Source organism: Stenella coeruleoalba (genome assembly GCF_951394435.1).
Source record: "Stenella coeruleoalba genome assembly, chromosome: 19".
NCBI classification, from domain to species: domain Eukaryota; kingdom Metazoa; phylum Chordata; class Mammalia; order Artiodactyla; family Delphinidae; genus Stenella; species Stenella coeruleoalba.
This window is the reverse complement of record NC_137165.1, coordinates 57,842,461-57,865,835: the sequence shown is the minus strand read 5'-3', so window position 1 is coordinate 57,865,835 and position 23,375 is coordinate 57,842,461. Positions and strand designations below refer to the sequence as shown.

Here is a 23,375-nt window from a genome sequence, read left to right as displayed (position 1 = left end):
TTTTAGTTTTTTAAGGAACCTCCATACTGTTCTCCATAGTGGCTGTATCAATTTACATTCCCACCAACAATGTATGAGGGTTCCCTTTTCTCCACACCCTCTCCATCTCCAGCATTTATTGTTTGTAGATTTTTTGATGATGGCCATTCTGACTGGTGTGAGATGATATCGCATTGTAGTTTTGATTTGCATTTCTCTAATGATTAATGATGTTGAGCATTCTTTCATGTGTTTGTTGGCAATCTGTATATCTTCCTTGGAGAAATATCTGTTTAGGTCTTCTGCCCATTTTTGGATTGGGTTGTTTGTTTTTTTGATATTGTGCTGCATGAGCTGCTTGTAAATTTTGGAGATTAGTCCTTTGTCAGTTGCTTCATTTGCAAATAATTTCTCCCATTCTAAGGGTTGTCTTTTCGTGTTGTTTATGGTTTCCTTTGCTGTGCAAAAGCTTTTAAGTTTCATTAGGTCCCATTTGTTTATTTTTGTTTTTATTTCCATTTCTCTAGGAGGTGAAGCAAAGAGGATCTTGCTGTGATTTATGTCATAGAGTGTTCTGCCTATGTTTTCCTCTAAGAGTTTGATAGTGTCTGGCCTTACATTTAGATCTTTAATTCGTTTTGAGTTTATTTTTGTGTATGGTGTTAGGGAGTGTTCTAATTTCATTCTTTTACATGTAGCTGTCCAGTTTTCCCAGCACCACTTATTGAAGAGGCTGTCTTTTCTTCACTGTATATTCTTGCCTCCTTTATCAAAGATAAGGTGACCATATGTGTGTGGGTTTATCTCTGGGCTTTCTTTCCTGTTCCATTGATCTATATTTCTGTTTTTGTGCCAGTACCATACTGTCTTGATTACTGTGGCTTTGTAGTATAGTCTGAAGTCAGGGAGCCCGATTCCTCCAGCTCTGTTTTTCTTTCTCAAGATTGCTTTGTCTATTCGGGGTCTTTTGTGCTTCCATACAAATTGTGAAATTTTTTGTTCTAGTTCTGTGAAAAATGCCATTGGTAGTTTGATAGGGATTGCATTGAAGCTGTAGATTGCTTTGGGTAGTAGAGTCATTTTCACAATGTTGATTCTTCCAACCCAAGAACATGGTATATCTCTCCATCTATTTGTATCATCTTTAATTTCTTTCATCAGTGTCTTATAATTTTCTGCATATAGGTCTTTTGTCTCCTTAGGTAGGTTTATTCCTAGGTATTTTATTCTTTTTGTTGCAGTGGTAAATGGGAGTGTTTTCTTAATTTCACTTTCAGCTTTTTCATCATTAGTATATAGGAATGCAAGAGATTTCTGTGCATTAGTTTTGTATCCTGCTACTTTACCAAATTCATTGATTAACTCTAGTAGTTTTCCGGTAGCAACTTTAGGATTCTCTATGTATAGTATCATGTCATCTGCAAACAGTGACAGCTTTACTTCTTCTTTTCTGATTTGGATTCCTTTTATTTCTTTTTCTTCTCTGCTTCTTGTGGCTAAAACTTCCCAAACTATGTTGAATAATAGTGGTGAGAGTGGGCAACCTTGTCTTGTTCCTGATCTTAGTAGAAATGGTTTCAGTTTTTCACCATTGAGGACAATGCTGGCTGTGGGTTTGTCATATATGGCCTTTATTATGTTGAGGTAAGTTCCCTCTATGCCTACTTTCTGGAGGGTTTTTATCATAAATGGGTGTTGAATTTTGTCGAAAGCTTTCTCTGCATCAGCTGAGATGATCATATGGTTTTTCTCCTTCAGTTTGTTAATATGGTTTACCACATTGATTGATTTGAGTATATTGAAGAATCCTTGTATTCCTGGGATAAACCCCACTTGATCATGGTGTATGATCCTTTTAATGTGCTGTTGGATTCTGTTTGCTAGTATTTTGTTGAGGATTTTTGCATCTATGTTCATCAGTGATATTCGTCCGTAGTTTTCTTTTTTTGTGACATCTTTGTCTTAGAGCAGCGATTCTTATTGGTGATTGCACTTTGGAATCACCTGGAGAGCTTTCAAAAGTGCCCGCCCATGACACACTTAAGATCAATTAAGTCAGAATCTCTGTACTTGGGCACCAGGCATCAATACTGTTTAAATCTCCCCAGATGGTTGTGATGAGTGGCCAAGGGTGAGAACTCCTGGTCTCTTCTGTGCCATGCCTAGCACAGTTGAGAGCCCCGTGACTTGTATCTCTGACCTTTTGTGTATCCACATCATTCTGACTATATTGAAGAGGATTAAAGAGGAAGCTTTTATTTCCTTTGTACAAAAATACCTTGAGCAAGCAGAATTCTCTCAGTTACATGGTCATGATTGCTTGCTTTTATCTTATTTCGTGTGAAACATCACATAGCTTAATCTATGAAAATTTATTTTATATTCAAATTTCAGAAGTGCATATATTTCTGAAAATGAAATTCACTTATTTGGAGAACTTATTAGTATATTCCATTGGAATTTACTTAATAATATGGGCTCAATAAAGTACATTTCTGTACACATGATTAGATTTCTACTTTGAGGCTAACCTTCCATTTTAAAATTTTGCAAACATTGGCAATATAATAATTCACCCAAAAAGCAATTTAAAGAATTTTTCTATTTCATATTTCTAGATGCAACATTCTCTACCTGTCATGCCTACATTACAACTGCCTCCCCCCCCAAGTAAGGGGAGTTTATCGTTTAATGAAATATGATCACTTAATAGAATACATCTAGGTGAATGCATGAGTCAATTTAAACCATCTAATTCCAACATGCTAGCTGAAAAAGAGCAGAATTTTTCACCCCAAAATATGCCTCTTATTATTTGTAAAGAACAGCAGACACCAGAGAAGCTCTGAAAACCAAGTAGAAGTTACCCTTGTGTAAGGGCGATTTACATTTATAAGGGAAATCTGCATTTGTGAGGGAATCTCCTTCCCTGTAGCAGGAAGAGGATGGCTAAACCTGTAGAAACTCTTATCAGTGGAAAAGGCAACACCTAACCTACAAAACAACCGTACCTTTGTTGATTGTGCTTTGCCTTAAAAACGTGGCTCTTCCCAGCCCAACATCTTCCTTTGTCTTTAGCTGGAGATGGTATTTAAGATGATGGCATGGACCATTTCTGAGAGCTGCTAAATTTTCCTGTACCTATTATTAAACATTTATCTGTTTGTCTCCTGTTTATCTTTTATTACAGGGGGATCTCAGTCAAGAATCTAGGAGGGTAGAGGAAAAATTGTTTTTCTTCCCCTACATAACCAAATAACCTTACGTTCTCTTTGATGAAGAAAAGTCAACATCCAGGTAAGACCCTTTGGGTGTCTACTACTTCACGTAACACAATTCCTTGAGTCTACTTGGAGGCAACCAGATACAGGTAGCTTTTTGAAGTAAGCAGTAACTTCATTTTACTCTGATCCAGAGAATTGATCACACTGGAGGAAACCCTTATTTTTTCTCGACTTCTGCAAGTGTGGTTTGGATTGCCCATCGACAAAGCACATGGTGACTCTCCTGATTAAAATCATGTTAAAACTTCGAATAAATCATTCTCCATGTCCCACAATTCCCATCATACGGAGAGGCTTTGAACCACAAATCAAAGAGCAGTTTGCTTGGCACAGCGTTGAAGTCATCTTTGAGAAATCACGGCCACTCCCTCCATCTGTGTCACCATGCCAATCACGTCTCTTTGGAATTTCACAGGCCATAGCCTTTGCTATGTGCCCTTTAAGCAACCCTTGTCCATCCCCCATGCCGCTGGCCTCCGGCCATCCTTCCTGGCGCACTTAAAACAAACTATAATTGGCATTTGCTTGGCTGGCAGTCAGTTTATTTTCTTGCTGCCTTTCCCAGTTGCCTTAACCATCGGATGTCTTGACAGTTGGCAAGTGGAGACTGTGGTTCTGATATGTCACATAAAATCTGTTGGATGAATATTTTCCTCTAGGAAAGAGTGAAAGTGAAATCCCATCCTGACCCACCCTCTTTCCAAAACAATAAACATTTCCTGGCTGCCGCAATTTTCCTAATCATTTAAAGCGGCACAGTTGTTATGGAATGGGCAGCTGAACTTTATACTTGCCTGGGCCATCTGTTCTAGAATTTAGTCTGTAAGAAGATTACTTCAGTGACTGCAGTTCGTGGCCAGGAGGGCAGGTTCCATCAGGGAAAGTGTGGGCGCTGTGTCACAGAAAAACAGAATCCAGAGACTCTGGAGGGACCATTTTTTGCTTCGTAATACTGAATATCAGTGGAAAAGATAAGGTTTTCTCCTAAATACATAGGTAATACAGAGACAAACTTATCTCCAGATTTATGGCCTGTGTTATGTTGTTGATACAAATGAGAAATGGTGGTAGAGGAAAGCCAAAGTGTATGATTCCTCTATTTCCCTGAGACATATTTTCCATTGTTAAGTAGCATCTTAAGTCGAGAAGTTCAGATAAAGGGAAAAATTTACACATAATAAATGTCATGGAGTAGGTAGGCCTGAAATATGGGGAGAGTAGAGATGAAGATAGTTTATTAAGGAAAAATACACTCACATGGCTTTTAATTCCTACTTTCCACTGTATTTCTGGGCCTGAGATATTACAAATAATGATGTTTCAACATCGTGTTCTTTGCCACAAGAACAAAGACTTATAGCTTTTTCTTAAGGTTGGTAAAGGACAAGTTAAAACTCCGTGCAGGATGTACAACCCTTAAACTTGAGCGTATATAAACAATATAGACATTTAGACAATAGTCCTCACTCAGAGAAGGTAATTCTCTACGTGATCTCCTATCATGTGAATATGTGGATTTAGTTCATTTAAATGCCCGGTGTATAAATAGAAGCAAGGCCAGTGGTTGAATGTTATAGAGTAACAGTTGTTTATAATAGAGGACGAACATCCATTACGAAGCATCTCAACTGTAATTCTCTGCCTCTTCAAGTAGCAAGCACATCAAATGGGGAAATATTAGAGAAGGAGGCTGGGATTCTCTAAATGCTATGTACTTTGGATGAGGCGTTGACTAGATGGCCTTTGTGATTCTGAAGAGTTGTGCACGTTGTACCTTAAAATTATATAAATGTGGACCTTTGTGTTATGTGGACAAAACAGGTTAATGAAAGGCTAGCAGAATCTCTGTGTCATTGAGAAAATCTGTTTTTTAACTTGCTTTTCTGACCTTCAGCAAATAGATGGCCAGTTATGTCTCCAGCCAAAAAGGGGGTTTATTCAGGATCAACAAGGAATTGCAGTTGGGGGTCTGGCACCACGGCCTGCCATGAGCAAGGAGAGGAGAACACTTTTAAAAAGGATGAAAGGGAGTTGGGAAGGTTTTAGTAAACAAAGAATCCATTGGAGGAACTAAGAGTTCGAAGTAGTGGCTTTTCATTGACTGATTGCGAGAGTCTCTCATTGGCTGAACGCTTGCCAGGCAAGAAGAGGAGTCTTTCTTCTTCCTTTTGGGCATGAGAGCTTCCCCCTTCTGGCATCCCAACTCTATTTTAATTGAGGTTTCTGTTTATTGATTTTTACAACTTCCACATATATTTATTAGTTGAAAAACTGTGGTCACAGAGAGTTGACATTTTAATGATTAACCAGGAGCAGAAGGAAAGAGATTGCAGAAAGTGAGCAATATATTATGGAATAATCTTACAGTGCATGTGAGTGGCTTTTATTTTGTGATTTAAATGTTTGTGAAATGACAAGTGCTTTACCGTGTACTTCTTTAAAAAAGAATATTTGGGGCTTCCCTGGTGGCACAGTGGTTGGGAGTCCGCCTGCCGATTCAGGGTACGCGGGTTCGTGCCCCGGTCCGGGAGGATCCCACGTGCCGCGGAGCGGCTGGGCCCGTGAGCCATGGCCGCTGAGCCTGCGCGTCCGGAGCCTGTGCTCCGCCACGGGAGGGGCCACAACAGTGAGAGGCCCGCGTACCACAAAAAAAAAAAAAAAAAAAAAGAATATTTGACAGTCCTTTGAAGCTCAGTATCCAGTAGCAGATCAACCTCTAGGGCTAAGTAGATTGAAAAGTAGATTCCGCAATTGCTCTCGTGCTCAAGAAAAGGGCAGTCTCTGTAGCAGTTTCTAGGAAAATTAAAGGGTCTTATTAATGTAAATATGGAAGAAAGGTAATAGGTAAGAGATACATCTTCTCTCCCATTGTCCCCTGACATTTTATTAACATTACCTCATTTAGGTGGAGGTGATATAGGTGTACCTTAAAAACTACATTTCCCAGCTTCACTTGGAGCTGGAGATGATCACATGATTAAGCTTCAGTCAATGAAATAAAAGTAGAAATCCCTTGAATTAGGGCGTGCAGGATGCTCTCTGTAAGGGGGCTGACTCAGCTGAAGATTTCTTTTTGCTTTTCCCCTTGGATCGGAAAACCAATTGGAAAGGGCAAGAGATGGTGCAGTGGAGGCTAGAAGAAGGCTGCATCCTCAGTGGCATTGTGTGCTTGCTGTATGAGAGAAAAATAACCTCCCAATTTATTTAAGCCACTGTTTTTCAGTTTCCTGTTAAGTGATTTCTGATGGACATCAGAAGACCTGTTGTCATGATCTCCATGACCTGTGTTTTGTTAACTTTTCTGTTTGTGAGCATTAGCATTTATACTTGTTCTGTTCAATAAATGCAAGCCCTTTTCTCTGTTATAGAGGAGAAAAATCCCTTGATAAATTCAGTTTACTCCAGAGAATGGATTAAATAAGACATCCATGAAAAAGACAGTAAGAAGAGAATTTTGAAGGCATACAGGGAAATCAAAGAGGAGAATGTCCTGAACGCTTTTACTCTGATTTTAATAGAACTGAAAAATTTTTCCTATATCTTGAAAAAAATCTGTTTCTAAAATGTGGCCATCTCAGTTTCTTATACTGTAAGTCTCTGCTCAGGAAAATTTTATCCAGGAGTCTGAGAATCTGTTATTTATCTGAAGGACTTCATGGTAGGGAATTCTCTTCACTCTCTTGGTTCATTTGTCAAGGTCTCCTTCTATAACTCCCCCACTATTTCCATGCTCATAAAAGCTGTTAAGCATACGATATAACTTATCAGACTTATGCTTAGTATTGTGGAGGAATCCATAAGAAAACACACACACAAAATGCCTATTCACTTGGAAGATTCATGAATTAATGCTGCAAAGCTTATGTGGTACTTTATAAAATCAAGATAGTAAGTAATTTTAAACATTTGGATTGCTTGGTCTATATTTTCAAGTTAGGAAAGATAAATAAGAAATTCTGCCCTTTGTGTTCAAAGAATCAATGGGTGAAATACAGATTTTAGGGAAAGAATGAATTGAGAGTAGTTCAAGAAGACAAATCATCCTCCCCTCACACCACCAAACAAGCAAACAAAATAAATAAACGAACAAAAATGAAGCTAGAAGCTCAAAGTAGAGGTTGTATTTGACAGTGCGCCTCATGTTTAAAAGGTTGATTCAACAGCTAAGCAACAGCCGTGGGGAGCGCATAAGGATGCTAATAATGACTAACACTTATCGACTGCTTAGTAAAGACTTGACCTATTCTGTACTAATTATATATAATATGTGATCCATTAAATAGTAGACAGTAATAATGTCACTGTTTCCTGTGCTTGTCAGTCAACATCCAGAGAACAATATGCAATTGCAGGTGACAGTTTTAAAAGGACAAACAACCTATTTCCCGGGGAAGAATGACTGGGTTGGGGAGAGGTCAGAAATCATGGGATGTTAGATCATGGGAAAGAAATGAGTGCATTCCGAACATCCACAATCTGTGTGCCCAGATCACAGCCCAGTTCTTACTTAATCCAATAAGAGCAGCTGATCTTTAAGTAACCACAGACTCCATCAACTTCAGATATCTTTGAGACGTGCAAATCTTCCTGGTCGTTGTATTTTGGAAAGTGTTACCTTGACACTGGCCCAAGTAACCACAGTTATTTTCTAAAAATGGCATTCGTAGTTCTCTCTAAGTAGTTCCAGGCAAAATATATAACCTAGACTTTTGAAATATACCATAGAAGATCCCCTTCGACTTTCTGGCTTATAGGCTGGGACTCTGAAGGACTGAACACAGAAACTCATATGAATTTTCTTGATTCCTTGGAACAATTGTCTCCCGGTGGTTAATGTATTTACAAAGGCACAGATTAGGGCCATTTGTCCTGGCTCCACCTGTTGACGTTGATCAATAAGCTGTTTCAGCACTCAACGACGTAAAAGATTTACACTTTCTTTCCATTGGAAAACATTCTTTGAAATCCACACAGTCATTTTAGGATCTGCTATAAAGACTCTTTTTCTTTTTGTGCCACTTATAGAAACAGAAACCCAAGCACCGAATATTTCAGGCATGAAATAATAATAATAGAAAAAAAATTATTCTAATCCTGTCATTAACACTTTTAATTGTTCAGTCTGTTGGATTAGCATCCCATTAGCATTGGCTGTTTTTAGAGTCTCAGAATTGATCTGTGAATAACAATGAGGATAGCAATGATCTCCTAAAGTCAAATTTATAGAGATTGAATTTCAAGGTTTTGGCAGAAGACTTCAGAATAGTTTAGTCAAGAATGTTTTAGTCTACGTTTTTAGTTATGGTTATGCACAAAAAGTACATCTATTATGCGTATATTTTGTCAATAAATATATTATCATTTCAACAATGGAACAGATATTATCCTAAATATTGTGAGGATATAATATGATACTTTTCCCCAAGGAGGTCACAGTACAGCCAAGGTTAATGAGTAAGTAGGGGGTAAAGTGCGTGCGTGTGTGTGTGTGTGTGTGTGCGCGCGCGCGCGCGCGCGCTGTGCATGTTCTGATGCTAACACAAGCCTTATCAAAGCAAGACAATAATTGACTTCTTTCACTTCAACTCCAACTTTCCACTAGGGAATAGTTCCATGTTAACGATTCAGAGGAAGAAGAATTTTAAAACTCTGTGTACCTTACTGTGGGTGGGATAGCTAGTCCATTAAAGCAGAAAATATGTTTAAAGGGCTTGGAATGGTATGAAAAGAAACAGTAAAAGCATCTGTGATTCCTATGTCATTAATCACCACTCAGCCCATCTTTATAATCTATGTTTTAATCATATGCACTGTCAACAAGTTAAGAAACTAACAAAGCATGTGAAATTGGCTAAGTTCCATACAGATCTTTTCAGAGATCTTGCACTATTACCAAAAGTACTTTGTCTACTTAGGGTACAAGAGTGAATGGTGCAAAAGAGAGAGACGGGTATATATTGTTAGTCATACTTTATGGAGGAAATATTTTCCAGGGCAGCAGCTCAGACTCTGCAGTAAACACCATAAATCAAAGACACTATAATGCTGTTGATAAACTGTCCTTAAGCCCTGTTGATAGGTTGAATATTATAGGGTGGATTAATTTCTTGGATTGGTGCTACATTTTAGTCATCCCTCTCTGTGTTTAAATAGACAGGCTCATGTAGTTCAAACAGGAGCAGGGGATGCGGAGGGGAATATATTGTAGATTCAGTTCATGAGAAGGGAAAAAGTAGGCAGCAGACTTTTCTTTTCAGTGGAATGGCTTTTCTTGGACCCATATAGGTCCAATATACGAGCACCCAATTAAATGCATGCTCATTTGATTAAATATAAAATTTCTGGGAAATGGTTTTTCAATGAATATAATTTTAAGTTAACTGATATTTTAAAGATGAGGAGGGTATCTAGTCCATGGAAAAATAGAGACACTTGATTAAACCTCTATCAAATTAATGGCATTTACTATACAGCATTATCAATATAATTTTTATATGAAAGACAAGAACTACTCGTTTTATTAAACAAATATTAATTTTCCCATTTGAAATGGGTGTGCATTTTCTGATTTCTTCATCTATCCTGACATTATTTTAGTTTTATTAAGTTTTTGAAGCACTACAGTGCCTTTCCCATGACTCAGATTGATACCATGTGTGCCCCTTCTTGGAAAATGATGAACACAGTTCACACTTCAGGTTTAAGTTACAAGAGAAGGAAAATAGAACATTTTGATATTCTTTTTCAATTCATTCCTATAATGGAATATTTAAGGCCAGTAAAAGACATGATTGGGAAAAACAAGTTTTTAAAAAAGTTTTTAGTAGTCCTTGGTCCTGAAAACACACATGTCCAAAGATTTTACCCCATTTTGGACAAACATGTACAAATGGCTGGGTTGTTAATAAAAATCCAGCTGCTGTCATACATGTCTAAGAAGAGAATGTTAATTGGCATTTTTTTTCATACTTTGAAAACATCGAAGATATATCACTCTTAATGTCCCACCCAATTGCTTGGAGGGAGACATTTCTTTATTTTTTTTCCAAATTAACATTTTTCCACTGGTGAAACATATTCATGCATAAACTCTTCTGATTTTTTTTATTGCTTTTACTCAATCCGTATTCTCCGTGACAACTCTCCTTGACCTTTGAAGAATGTAATGGAACCTGTTGCCATTGAAGCTCACTGTAGATGTTATAGTATTCTGTGTACTATTTTTGTTTTTCTTGCATCTGTTCCTACTATACAGACATGTATGTGTCCTCAAAAGAAAATGCAAAGAACAATGCCATCTTCCAGATGATTTTTATTGCAGAGTTTCTATGTAATTTAACATGTACTTAATATGGTTTTCTACACCACAATTGTGCATTGTTATTAGGATATCTAAGAGGAGTATCATAAAATCAATTTAAAAGAAAAGTCTAATTCAGGGCATGATGTCGGCAAATATAGAATTCTGTAAATGTCTCCTTCCTTAAAGATCACATTTTATTTTCAGTACACAAATTTAGAATGTAACTGGCCAGCAAGAGTGTATGGGAGTGAATAGGAAGAAAGACATTTAGACCTCTGTGTCTGGCATCTATTTCAAGTCTGATGTGATACTATTTCTGCTTAGGCAAATCCCTAAGAGTTTTATTCCCTAAAGAAGGATTTTTTTTTAAGTTCAGATATGCAAAATTGTAAAACAAGTCTGTATTTTCTTTTAGTACCGTTTCAGTGTTTTCTTAGATTTACGATGATGAAAGTATAATTTATTGTCTTACACAGATTTCACTAGAACGTTCAACTTGTTTTCAAAGACTTGTAAAATAGTGTCTTGCAATTATCCTGGCTACTAAAAATGATGTCCAGTTCAATTTCATCAATATTGAATGAGAACATAATAGACAGCTCACAGGTGAGAATGTGTTCTTATAGTGAGAATTTATATATACAGTCGACCCTTGAATAAGGTGGGGTTTAATGGAGCCAACCTTCCATGCAGTCAAAGTCCAGGGATGACATAGTTAGCCCTCGGCACCACGGTTCCCCCAGATCTGCGGTTCTGCATCCGCAGATTCAACCAACTTTGGATGCTGTAATTCCGTAGTATTTACTTTTGGAAAAAATGTGTGTATAAGTGGACCCGCACAGTTCAAACCCATATTGTCCAAGGGTCAACTGTATATTCTAATAAATACTAGGAATATTTTATTCCTGACTTCTAGGAATACATAGTTTCCTGGAGACTGAAAATGTTATACACCTTCAATTATAATGCAATGAATGTCATATTATAGATATAAAAGCAAAATACCTTGAAAGAAGAATAGTGTGTGACTAATATTTAACAGGAGTGTTAGGGAGAACCTCAGAAGAAGGGAGGTATGGATGGAATCATCCAACATCGATGGGAATTCAAAGTATATCAGCAGGCATTTCAAGAAAAAGGAGAGCTTGAAACACCGTGGCATGTTCCTGGAATAAAAAATAGTTTGACGTTGTTAAAATAATAGTGAATGTATGTATGTATGTGTCGTACATTAGGGAATGTTAATGCCACGTTAAGTGGCATGTAACTAGGGGGGTCATGCCAGCTGTGGTGGGTCCTGAAAGCACATCACATTTGTACCTAATCTTGTTGACTATGGAAGGTGTCTATTTTTTGGAAAACATTATTTACAATGACACGCTTTACGTGGAAAACTGAATGCCATCTATTTGACATGAACAGAGACATGAACAAAGTTCTTTTTTCACTATGTCAGGTTATGTTACCTCAAATTATGCTATTTAGTGGCAAAGCCACAATTCAGATTCAGATCTTTTGATTTATTTAAAAAATGAGTGATTTGAATGACACCATAATAACATAATGTAGATGGCATGTGATACGTGTAGTGCACGCGTGTGGGTTTTTGTGTGCTTGTAGGTGGTAATAAGGCAGTTAAGACAATAAGCTCTCTTTTCATTTATTCTAGAGAGTTTCGTAAACTTCATGTGCAGAATGACCCTATTAAAGACCACATTCCACATCGCAAGTCCAGGGATTTCTACCCAGTAGATCTGGGACAGGTTCTGTGACTCTCCATTTTAATCAATCATGCCAATCTAATCCATGAACCGGAGGTTCTCTGGCCCACATTTTGAGAAATAATTTTCGAAGTATTTAAAATATTTGAAATAATTTTCAAACTTCAACAATATGATGATACAAATAAGATATTTGTATTAATTGAGATAAATCCCATAAGGACTTTTCTGAGACTGCTGTCTAGTGTTTGAATTAGCATATGCCTCGAAAGCAACGTAACTCTTAAAAAATTCTGAGGATGAAGAAGTATTTCTTCCTCTTTTTTTAAAGACTTCCTGCTTCCATAGCGCCTTCCCTAACCCAAACTAATCTCACTTTGTAAACTTTGCTCCTTCGGGGTTGTAGAATGTGGATCAGCTACCCCTATAATAATGATCTTATTGATTGAAGGATTATAGATGATTATAATTTACTTTTCTTTCAAAGTTAAAGATATCCTAAACCTGATTTCAGTTTGCCTAGATTTTATTTTCTCATATATAGGTTTCTTTGTTCGTTTCTTTGTTTTAACAAAACTTAGATTTGCCATGGTAAGTTATAGGTATATTTGAATCTAAGATTGTCTAGAAAAACCCAGTTCCTGTGGTTACTTTGGCCAGAGCGCTATACACATTTGTCTAAAATTTCAGAGTCATTAGAGAAGCAGTTCTAAAGATATACTTGCTAAATCTTGGAATTATGCATGTATTCCTTGCATGTTGATGTTGCAGGTGACATTTTGGTTCTTCCTATTATTAGCTTGTAAAACTGAGAAAATAAAATCATAAAAATACAAAATGACGGTGCATGTACGTTTGCTTTCTAACAATATTTCTGGCATTTTTAGAGAAGTTAATAACTACCGTTAGGTTGCAGACAACCTCAATTATGTGATAATGGATTTATCAAATTAGTGACTGCCCCTGTAATTCTTGAGTTTGAAAACTAGCAAACTGAGTGTCACGGTCAAGTAGAATTACTCGAAGTAAAACATGGATGGAAATTAAAAAGTGGATATTTTTAACAAACAAATAAATGAGCTATGTGGTTTCATTCTGCATATTCTAACAGTCAAATAAACAGAGTTGTTTAAATAAGCTCATTTGTTTTTAAGTTTCTTCCGAGTCAAATACAATTTCATATGAAATATTACGAAAAAGATAGCAAGACAATATTTGGAATTGCATACTTCTGCCAGTTGCACAGTAAGCTATGTGACACGTATAAAGGCAGTGAAATTATTTATGCAGAAAAGCTAAGGCCAGGAGCTGTTCATTTATTTGTTCATTCAGCCAAGGTTAAGCAAGTGTTTTCTATGTGTAAGACACTGTTCTCAGCAGGGGATGGTGCAAACGAATAAAACATTATCCCAGGCCATGGTGGAGATATGCACTGGGGAATAACTACAATAAAGGCATCAAATCTAGCCCTAGTGTGAGGGGGCGGTCAGTTCAGGAAATCCTGAACAGAGGGTCTATACTGAGTGCTTCATAGAATGTGCTAGGAGCTGTCCAGCCTCAGGGCAAGGAGAGGTTGCCCCGGGCAGTCCTGGCATAGAGGATGACGCAAGAAATTGCACCCAGATACGTCAGATGCTTTCAAAGAAATGCAAGAAATTCTCTGCTTCTAACTTCTTTATCTTGATCTCTTGGATGGATGGATGGATATAAACATCAAGAAACATACATATGTATAAATATATATATACTTTTTTATACAATATTTATGTATTACATCAATTTGTAAGGGCTAATATTTCATTTTGCCATTTTGTACTGGATGAAACTTTGCTTGGTTAGAATATTCTCGCTCACACCTTATTCTCTTGTGTACTTCGTAGACAATAATCTAATGACTTGTGGCATTGCAAGTTGTAACGGAATTCAAAACCAAACATACTGATCCCTTGTGGGTGGCTTGCTCTATTTGTACTGGTACCTAAACTATTCTTTCTTTATCATCGATGTTCAAAAACTTAATCAGAATATGTTCTCAAGACCATTGTTTTCTATGATTTTCCTTTTCTAATACATTCAATGAAATGTGTCCTTCCTATCTGGGGTTCAGTTTCTCATTGATTTCAGAGACAGTTGCCCGTTTTATATCCAGAATAGTTTCTTTTGCTGCATCTGTTGAATACTTTAGATTAAGGATGCCAAGTATTCTTACAGTGTACTGTTTTCACCCATTCTGCATGACATTTGCAACTTACCTCCAACTTCTTGGAGGTAAGGTAGACTTCTTACCCCCATGCTGTCTTCTGAGGACGTGGGTGTGGGTGTAGAGGGAGACCCTCTGAAACCCTCTGAAGCTTTGAGTTTTTGCTAACGGACACTTGTCCTAGTGTTCCTTCTGAAGTCTCAACCTCTTTCCAAGCAGTCAAGATCATATTTCATCCTCTTGGGCTACAGTTCATTCTCCCAAGACAGAACAATTCCATGGTAGCGTGGAAAGTCCTGGTAGCCATTCCAAAGGGTGTCATCACCCTGGTGGGTAGAAGGTAGGGTGAGTCTACTCTGAGAATTTTTTTTCTTGGTTTTCCTCCAAGCTGCCTGTCTGCCCCTTTCTCTCCCACATCTGTCCTCCTTCCTCTAAACTAAAATTCTAAACAAAAAATTTCAGTATTTTCTGTCCTCTCTACTGTTTCTGGACTTCCGGAAGCTATTTATGAGTATCAGGCTCTTGGATTTCTTTCTTCAGCCCCTCCTTTTACAAGATTTGTTTGGTCATGAACTTTCTCTTCTCTGCTGCTGGCGTGTCAGTGTCCTTCTTCCCCATCTTTCACTTCCTCGGATTCACAGCACCGGGTCTTGGAGCCTGTTGTGTTCTACCATCTTCAATGGTTCATTTTCACAATACACTCGTCACTTTCTAAATTCTCTGAAAACCCTTGCTGGAATAAAGGGAACCCCGGCTAATCTTTGATATCATTTCTTGCTAAACAACCAAGGGAGGTCTCATCTGAGGCCATGGTGCTTGTCTGTTTGTGCTTATTGTATTTCAGTTCTTTATTCTTTTACCGTCTTATCCAAGCCCCTTCCCACACACTAGACTATGAATGTCCTCCCTACGACAAGCTCCATTAAGGAGAGGGATAAGGAGCTTTCTCTTCACGTAGCACCAAGTCTAGTCCAGAATAGGGAACTAATAAGTATGGGCTGAAGGAATAAATGCATCTCTTGTGAATCCTTGTCATCAAAAATAAATATGATACTTCAAAACAACAGATTCAAGAGTAATCATTTTCACTGTTAGTCTTATATAAGAAATTGTATAAACATTGCATTTTCTTGTACTAAATGAATTGTGAAGGGACTACTAAGTTGTTTCTTTTTGGAACTTGAACGATCAGCTCTGATGCTAATTCACGTTATCTCTTCCAGACACCTGACAATAATTACCTTAGTGATAAATTTGACCGCAGAAAATTGTTCTGTTATCTAGAATTTAAGCAACAGATAAAGAATTAAATGCATTTAAATAGAGGATTTATTCTTTAACATCCTGATACTTTGAGCGCTGAAGTGCTCAAGCCATGTGACAAATAAGTGACCTCAAAACAGGGAAGCCCTTATTGGTGATTCTCTAACCAAGGCAAGGTTTTAAAACCTATACTTTATTTTTACTAATATAAGTAATAGAGGACTGAATTGCTCAGCTAATGGCTGATGACATTTATATTTATTTTAAATGTTTATTTATTTATGTATTTATTTACTAGGTATATGTCAAGTACCTATCACTATAAGGAAATGTGCTGAACACAGAGAGAATCTGAAAAGATGAGTAACGCACAGCCCCTTCCTCCAAGATACGCAGCTAAGAAGGAGGCATAAGATGAGTTTCAAATAACTCAAAGTAGAATGAAATAAACACGTAAGAGAGCTTGAGGTTGTGTGAGGATTCTGAGGGTGAAAAGATCACATCAGGCAGGCACTCTGGTCCATTAAAAAGCACAGACTTTGGGGTCAGAGAAGCCCAATTCTTCTGCCTATGCTCTTCCCATTTATGACCTTGGTAAGTCTCTGTTGTCTCATGTGTAGCACGAGAATCCTACTAGAAGAATGTTCACAAACTGCTTTACAGCCAGCATAACCTGTGGATGTGACCCTTCTTACTTAAGGAATGGTAAAGATAAAGAGGTTATTTCTGGGATATTAGTCCACACTTCTCTGAGTGATTGCTCTAAACTCAAAGCTGAGAATGCCATTACTCTGCTCTGAATTCTTCCACAGGTGGCCGTCTGTTTCAGATAAAGTTCGCACAAGTTAGGAGAGTGAACAAGTCTCTCCGTCATTTGGTTCCTGGCTGTCTCTTGAACTTCATCTCTAGCTATTCTCAATTAAGTATGTCCTCTAGATGAAAGATGGTCTAGCCTGTCGGAAAGAAGTTCTTCAAACACATCACGAACCTTCGACATTTGCACTTGCTCTGCCTTCTGTTGAGAAATCTTTCCCCACCTAAGAACCAGGCAAAAACCATGTCCTCCATAGAATAATTTAGAAGACATTTTTTTTATTCTGAGCTTCCCTCTCCCCACATCAGAGAATCCACTCTTTACTTCTCCCTCCATCACTCCCATTTACCTGTATGGACTTTCATTTTAGCATGTATAGTGTCACTTATATTCATTAATTCTAGTGTGTCTTTTTCATGAGAATCAGAATGGTCCTATACGAAATATTTATCAGTATGTTTTCTCTCCTAAGAGGCTGTAAGATATTCTAGGTAATGTGTCATTCCTTACTTAACTTTGAATTCCCAGAGAGCCTAATTGCTTATTGAAAAATGAAAGAAACCAATAACCACCCAATCAATTCACGTAGTTAAAAGGTGGCGCATTGACGGTGTTTCTGTTCCCTTAGAGTATATAATGTACTTCCAGAAAATTCATGAGCCCAAAGAGGGACAAATGGACAAATATATCATAGCAACCCCATTGACCATCGCCTTGAACGACAGATGAGGGCCCATGAGGATGCTCGCTAGCCAGTGGACAGAAAGAGCCGTCAGGAGCGCTACTTAAAGAGTCACCTGACAATTTGCAAAAACTCCCTTACACCTCAAAATTCTCCTTCACTTTCCATCCAAGGCTTCCATCTTGGGAGCAAATACAGCAACAACCAAATGTGTACTTGCACACTTGTGTCTGGGTGGAGGACAGAGGGAAAGACAGCTTGAGATGAAGTTAGAATCAGAATACAGAACTCGTATCCAGCGTTATAGTTTATAAATGCTTTAAGGTGCATCTATGCTGGCGATAATTCCTCTTCCCCCTATTGTCTCTCCTAAAAAAAAAAAAAAAGGTTAAATCTGGAAGAACTGGGCAAGAATACCAACATATATAAGTGTAAGTGGGGGTGCCATTAGAAGCAAGTGCACAGGTTCGTACCTGGATGTCATAACCAGGCATTAATTAGTAGTTATTCAAAGGGAGTTTTTCAAATCAAAGCCCTTCACTTGTTTCCATAAGCATTTATTCAATTTAGCTTGACCACAGAACATGAAGTTGGCCATGAATGTCATTTGGAATTTGGATGAAAGAACATTATCAAAATTCAGGCAAAGAGAAGAGTCAATAAACCTTTACCAAATTTACACGTCCCCTCTTTTTTTTTTTTCCCTCCCTCTCCCTATTCCTTGCCCCTCTCCACCACCAATTTTTCTCTCTCTCTTTCTTTCTCTCTTTCAACTACTTATGGTGAGAGTTTAACATTGCCATGATGACACTCCCAACAAACATGGATCTGAGGAATGCGTTTGTTGCCTACACTATGGTGATAAGCACAAGGGACCATTGATGGATAGATAAACAGCTGTTAACCCCCAGAGCCAAGTCTCCTTCTGAATGTTCACTAACGCCAAGAATCATAAAAGTGTGAGTCTTGAGATAAGAATGCTGAACACATAAAAAGGATTTAGCAAGTGCTTACACTTTTTTTTTCCATTCTAGAAAAATCTTATCAGATAACAGGTTTTGGAAGAATTTAATATTAAGGCTTTCTCTCTATAGGAAATGACATAAACTTCAGGGATGGAAGTGTTTCCTAGTTTCACTTACCAATTATTTCATTTTAGATGATTTTGTAATATTACATAATATTCATTTTATCAACATAAGGTGTTGAGATCTCAAAAACATTAAGTCTTAGTGTTTCTCAAACAAGGTAACAAATACTGCTCCCAAATACAAATTTTTGGTTTTGAAATGTAATATATTTCTAAAATATGGGGCATACATTTTGTCTCTTATCTCCAAGTTTACATAAAAAAATTATTATTATAAATTACCACTTTGAACCATATAAATGGTTAATAAATATCATTTTTAATGTGTAAGGATTTTTATTTTCTCACATATAAATCATTAGTTCATCCAGATTTTGTGGATGTTTGGCAGGGAGCCTCAGCTAACTGCAAAGGTTAGTGCACAATCCAGAATCATGAAACAGTTGCAGAACTCTAACGTGTTGAGTACCAGATTCAAAAACTGGGGGTAGGAGAGTAAGGAGGGGAACTTTCAGCAGAAGAAACATAGCTAATAGAAGGATAGTTATATATATGGCTTTAAAATATGTATCGTCTTTGGCTTAAAGTCTGTTTTGTCAGATACAAGTATAGCTACTCCTGTTTTCTTTTGATTTCCACTTGCATGAAATATCCTTTTCCTTCCCTGCACTTTCAGTCTGTGTGCTTAGAGCTGAAGTGAGTCTCTTTTCAGCAGTGTATAGTTGGTCTTGTTTGTTTGTTTGTTTGTTTTCCCCATTCAGCCACCCTATGTCCTTTGATTGGACAATTTAGTCCATTAATATTTAAAGTAATTACTGATAGGAATGGTCTTACGCTTGCCATTTTGTTTATTGTTTTCTGGTTGGTTGTTAGTTTCTTTGTTCCTCTCTTGTTCTTCCTTTGTGATTTTCTGTAATGGTGAGCTTTCATTCTTTTCTCATCTTTTGTGTGTCTACTATAGGTTTTTGCTTTGTGATTACCACGAAACTCACATAAAACATATTTATAGGTGCTTATATTTAACAAATACCATCCTCTGCTTTTACCAGACATACAGATGAACACTCCAAAAGTTTAAACAGCTAAATGGAACAGAGTATTTGACATTATTTTTCCTTTCCATACTATTAGAACTTATAAGAAATAGTGTAGTTATTGATTTTTCTTGTGTTCTTATATTATTTTCTCAATTTTTTGGCATGTTACATTTTTACGGTCTCACGTAACTGATGATATCTGGGAGCCAGTCATAGTTTCAAATTCCAAAATTTGCCACTTCCTTGCTCTATCATTTTGAACAAATTATGTAATTAAGACTCGATTTTTTCACCTATAAGTGTCCCTTTCTCCTATGGTTATTGTGAGAAATAAACGTGTTAATATATGTAGAATGTACCAGGCACAAGATAAGGGTTATATAAACATTAACTAGTATTATCATAACAAGAAAACTGTAAGCACTTCTTTTTCATGCCTTTTTCTGAATTCCCATGAGTTTCATGGGAGCAGAGCAGAGTTCATGAAGCACATCTGCAACAAAAGCTGTTGGGTATATTTGGCGGAGCACGAAATAGTCCACGTTAAAACGTATATTTGCCTTTTGAGTCTCATTGGGTCTCCATGGAAACCATAAATGTTATTTGAAAACCTAGAAGGGTGGACACCATTCCAAGAGATGAGAAATGTACTTTTACCTACAGATAAATGAAAAACTATTAAACATGTATATGTTGGCTAAATTGGGATAAGGACTTTGTAAGAACAGTAAAAGCTTTGCAACAAATTAGGCTCATTTAAAATCCATTACTTTGCTTTTAATTAGGCAAAAAGAGAAGGGAGAGTGAGACTTCATTGTTATTTAATTAAGAGGGAATTTTGAAACTGGCAGTTCCAGAAAAGCTTCATCTCCCAGAATGTTATATTCATCACTTTAAAACCAATTATTTTCTAAGTCAGATGTTGAGAAGCGTAGTAAAATCAAATGTGATGTTTGTCTTGACTAAGAAAAAAACTTTTTTCTTATAAAAGTGAACCAAAATCACTAACTGGCATTGTGGAACTAGTGAACGTTCATTATTAATATAGTTATTGTTAATATAGTGATGATGAAATTGCACAGCTGCTTGATTTTGTAGGAAAACAATGAATATCAAGATCCCTACTAATGTCACATACCATCATATTTTCTGCATTAATTTAAGAACATTTTACTCTTGTGCTCAGTAAAAAGATGGGTAGTGCAGATAATTCAAAACCACATTTTCACATACTTGTATTTATTTTTGTTAAATTTGCATCACTGAAAAAATCTGTTAAGTGATATCACTCTTTGCCCACCTCTCTCCTCTCTCTCTCTTGCTTTCTTTCTCTCTCTTGCTCACTCACATGTTTAAGAAATGACTCAGTCCTTTCTAAGGTTTTACCTAATCCACTTAATTCTCTCCACTTATCAAATGACTATGAATTTCACATATTCAAAAAGGAATAGGCTTTATTTGCCATCTTCAGGTTACATTTATGGCAGAAGAGCACAAAGAAAGAAAGTTATCATGTACTTGCTTGCTGTCAGGTAACATTTGTAGGATCGTTCATGTGATTTCTTTTATATGTATCTATTCCTGAGTTGATTTTAGTCAAGTGAAGCTGAGTGACTTCTGCTAATGTCAAAATGAGGGCTGAGCCCGTGAATTCTACTTCATTACACCTTGCGTCTGTGATATATGGACAAAGCTTACTCTTTCTGGCTCATTTGGTAGTAAATCTTTGGTATTGAATTAAAACAGACATAAATAAAATGCACAGATTTAAAAGTGCAGCTTGATGGATTTTACAAAGTAAACAAACTGTATAAAATCAAAATATCATTATCATTATCAACACCACAAAGTACTCCCTTGGGTCCCCTCCCTCACCAAAGGAAAGTAACCCTTATTTTGACTTCTGTCATTAGGTATTAGTTTGTTCTGTTTTTGAACTGTATGTAAATGGAATCATACAGTGTACACACTTCTGTGTCTGGCTTCTTTTTCTCAGCATTATGTCTCTGAAACACTGTTGCTGTGTATAGTTCATAATTCTCATTTTTGAATGAGAATTTGTTCATAATTCTCATCTTTGTGTAGTATCCTACTGTATGAGTAGAATACATTTTCCCCTCACTACATAGAATGACACCTTTTTTTTTTTTTTTTGTGGTACACGGGCCTCTCACTGTTGTGGCCTCTCCCGTTGTGGAGCACAGGCTCCGGACGCGCAGGCTCAGCGGCCATCGCTCACGGGCCCAGCCGCTCCGCGGTGTGTGGGATCTTCCCGGACCGGGGCACGAACCCGCGTCCCCCGCATCAGCAGGCGGACTCTCAACCACTGCGCCGCCAGGGAAGCCCGAATGACACCTTTTTGTAAATCGTTTGACCCTACATTTGTGGGTATGTTTTTGGACTCTCTATTCTGTTCCATTGGCTTATGTTTCCTTTTCTGGTGCTAACACTGCACTGTGTTAACTCTTCATATGTATTGGTGTCTTCGGGGATGAGCTCCAACTCTGTTCTTTCTCAGGTTTTTCCTCAAAGTTCTTGACTCTGTATTTCTTTGTTAGAATCGAGCTTGTCCGTTTCTATACAGGTAATGCAAACAAAACCCTGCCAAGACTTTGGGTGGGATTGCATTGAATCTATAGATCAGGGTGGGGTAAAGCACGTCTTTAGGATATTGACTCTTCCAAGAATAAGCATCACCCCTCTGTTTACTTAGTTCTCCTTTCATTTCTCTGAGATTTGTTCATAGTTCTCTGTGTGGAGCTCTTCAGTATGTTTTAAGAGAGATTTCCAAGTTCTGTGATGATTTTTAATCTATTGTAAATGATGTCTCTTTTTCTGACATTTCATTTTCTAATTGTATTATATAGGAGTGCACTTGGTTTATGTTAACTTTTAATTCTGAGAAGTTTCTAAATTCGTGTGTTAATTTGAGTAATGTACCTACAGGTTAGTTTGAATTTTCTTTGTGCAGTAGTATGTCCTCAGCAAATAACGGCTCTTTTTTGCTTCCCGGTTCTTATATATTTTAATGTGTGTCCTGTGTATGTATGTTTGTATTTAATGTGTGTCCTGTGTATGTATGCTTGTATGCTTTGTCTTATTGTACTTTCAACATCCTCCAGTATAATCTTGAATAGATGTAGTTACAAAGGACATTCTTGTCTAGTTTTGGATCTTAGGAGGTAACTTTCTGAAAATTTAACACTAAGCATAATGTATGGTTTTAGTTTTTTTGTAGATAACTAACAACAACAAAAGACTTCTGCTTCTAAGTAGACCAATACTTCTACTGAACTCAAAAAGAACAACTGGATAAATTATAAAACTTGTGTTTCTAAAGGAATCAGAGTGTAGAAGAAACAATGAGGATTAAAGGGACTAAAATTCCAGAGAAAATAGAACTCTTCAGAGATGAGTGAGGATCTGTAGTTGTGGCATTTGACAATTCAGAACTGGTAAAACATTGAGCATACTGGCTAGGCCCATGCAGCAGACTTATTTTGAAGAATAAGAGGTCATCAGAACCTTTAGTAGCTGTGTACGATGAGATTGACAACATCAGGGCCTTGTGTAGCCTAAAACACGGCGTCGGTCTTCCCCTGAAGAAGACACGTCCTACTTTCTGAAGCTTCCTGAGGCAGGAGGCTAAGTAACTAAGCCAGAACATTCTGAAAAACACAGTGAAAAATCTCCCTATTTCTTAGTGCTGGGGATACAAACACACCTTCCCCAGGCTCTCAGTTAAAAGCCTCAATGGGGCATGTCTTAGGGATAAGAGTGAACCAGAGGGAAATGGAACCCTACTTACCACAATAGCCTCTTATTGGATTAAGGTGATCAGCTTCCCAGTCTATTCATTTACAGAGGACTGGTGACAGTTACATCATCTGATCCCTCTTTTTTACAGTAAAGGAGCAGCCTACAGTTGGAAATCGTTAGGTATAATAGGAGTATGTGACCAATATCAAAGACAAAAAACAAGAAAGGGTTGAACAGAGCACC

At 37.3% G+C, this 23,375-nt stretch overlaps 1 long non-coding RNA gene across 1 annotated transcript in view; it reads left to right on the top strand.

The window, feature by feature from the left end:
* The first annotated feature begins 3,194 nt into the window (after nt 1–3,194).
* The window catches only part of LOC307177347, a 218,666-nt gene continuing 198,485 nt past the window's right edge, over nt 3,195–23,375 (top strand). Inside the window, exon 1 of the long non-coding RNA XR_013825034.1 lies at nt 3,195–3,276. This is a non-coding gene — a long non-coding RNA (uncharacterized lncRNA). The remainder of the gene's footprint in view (nt 3,277–23,375) is intronic.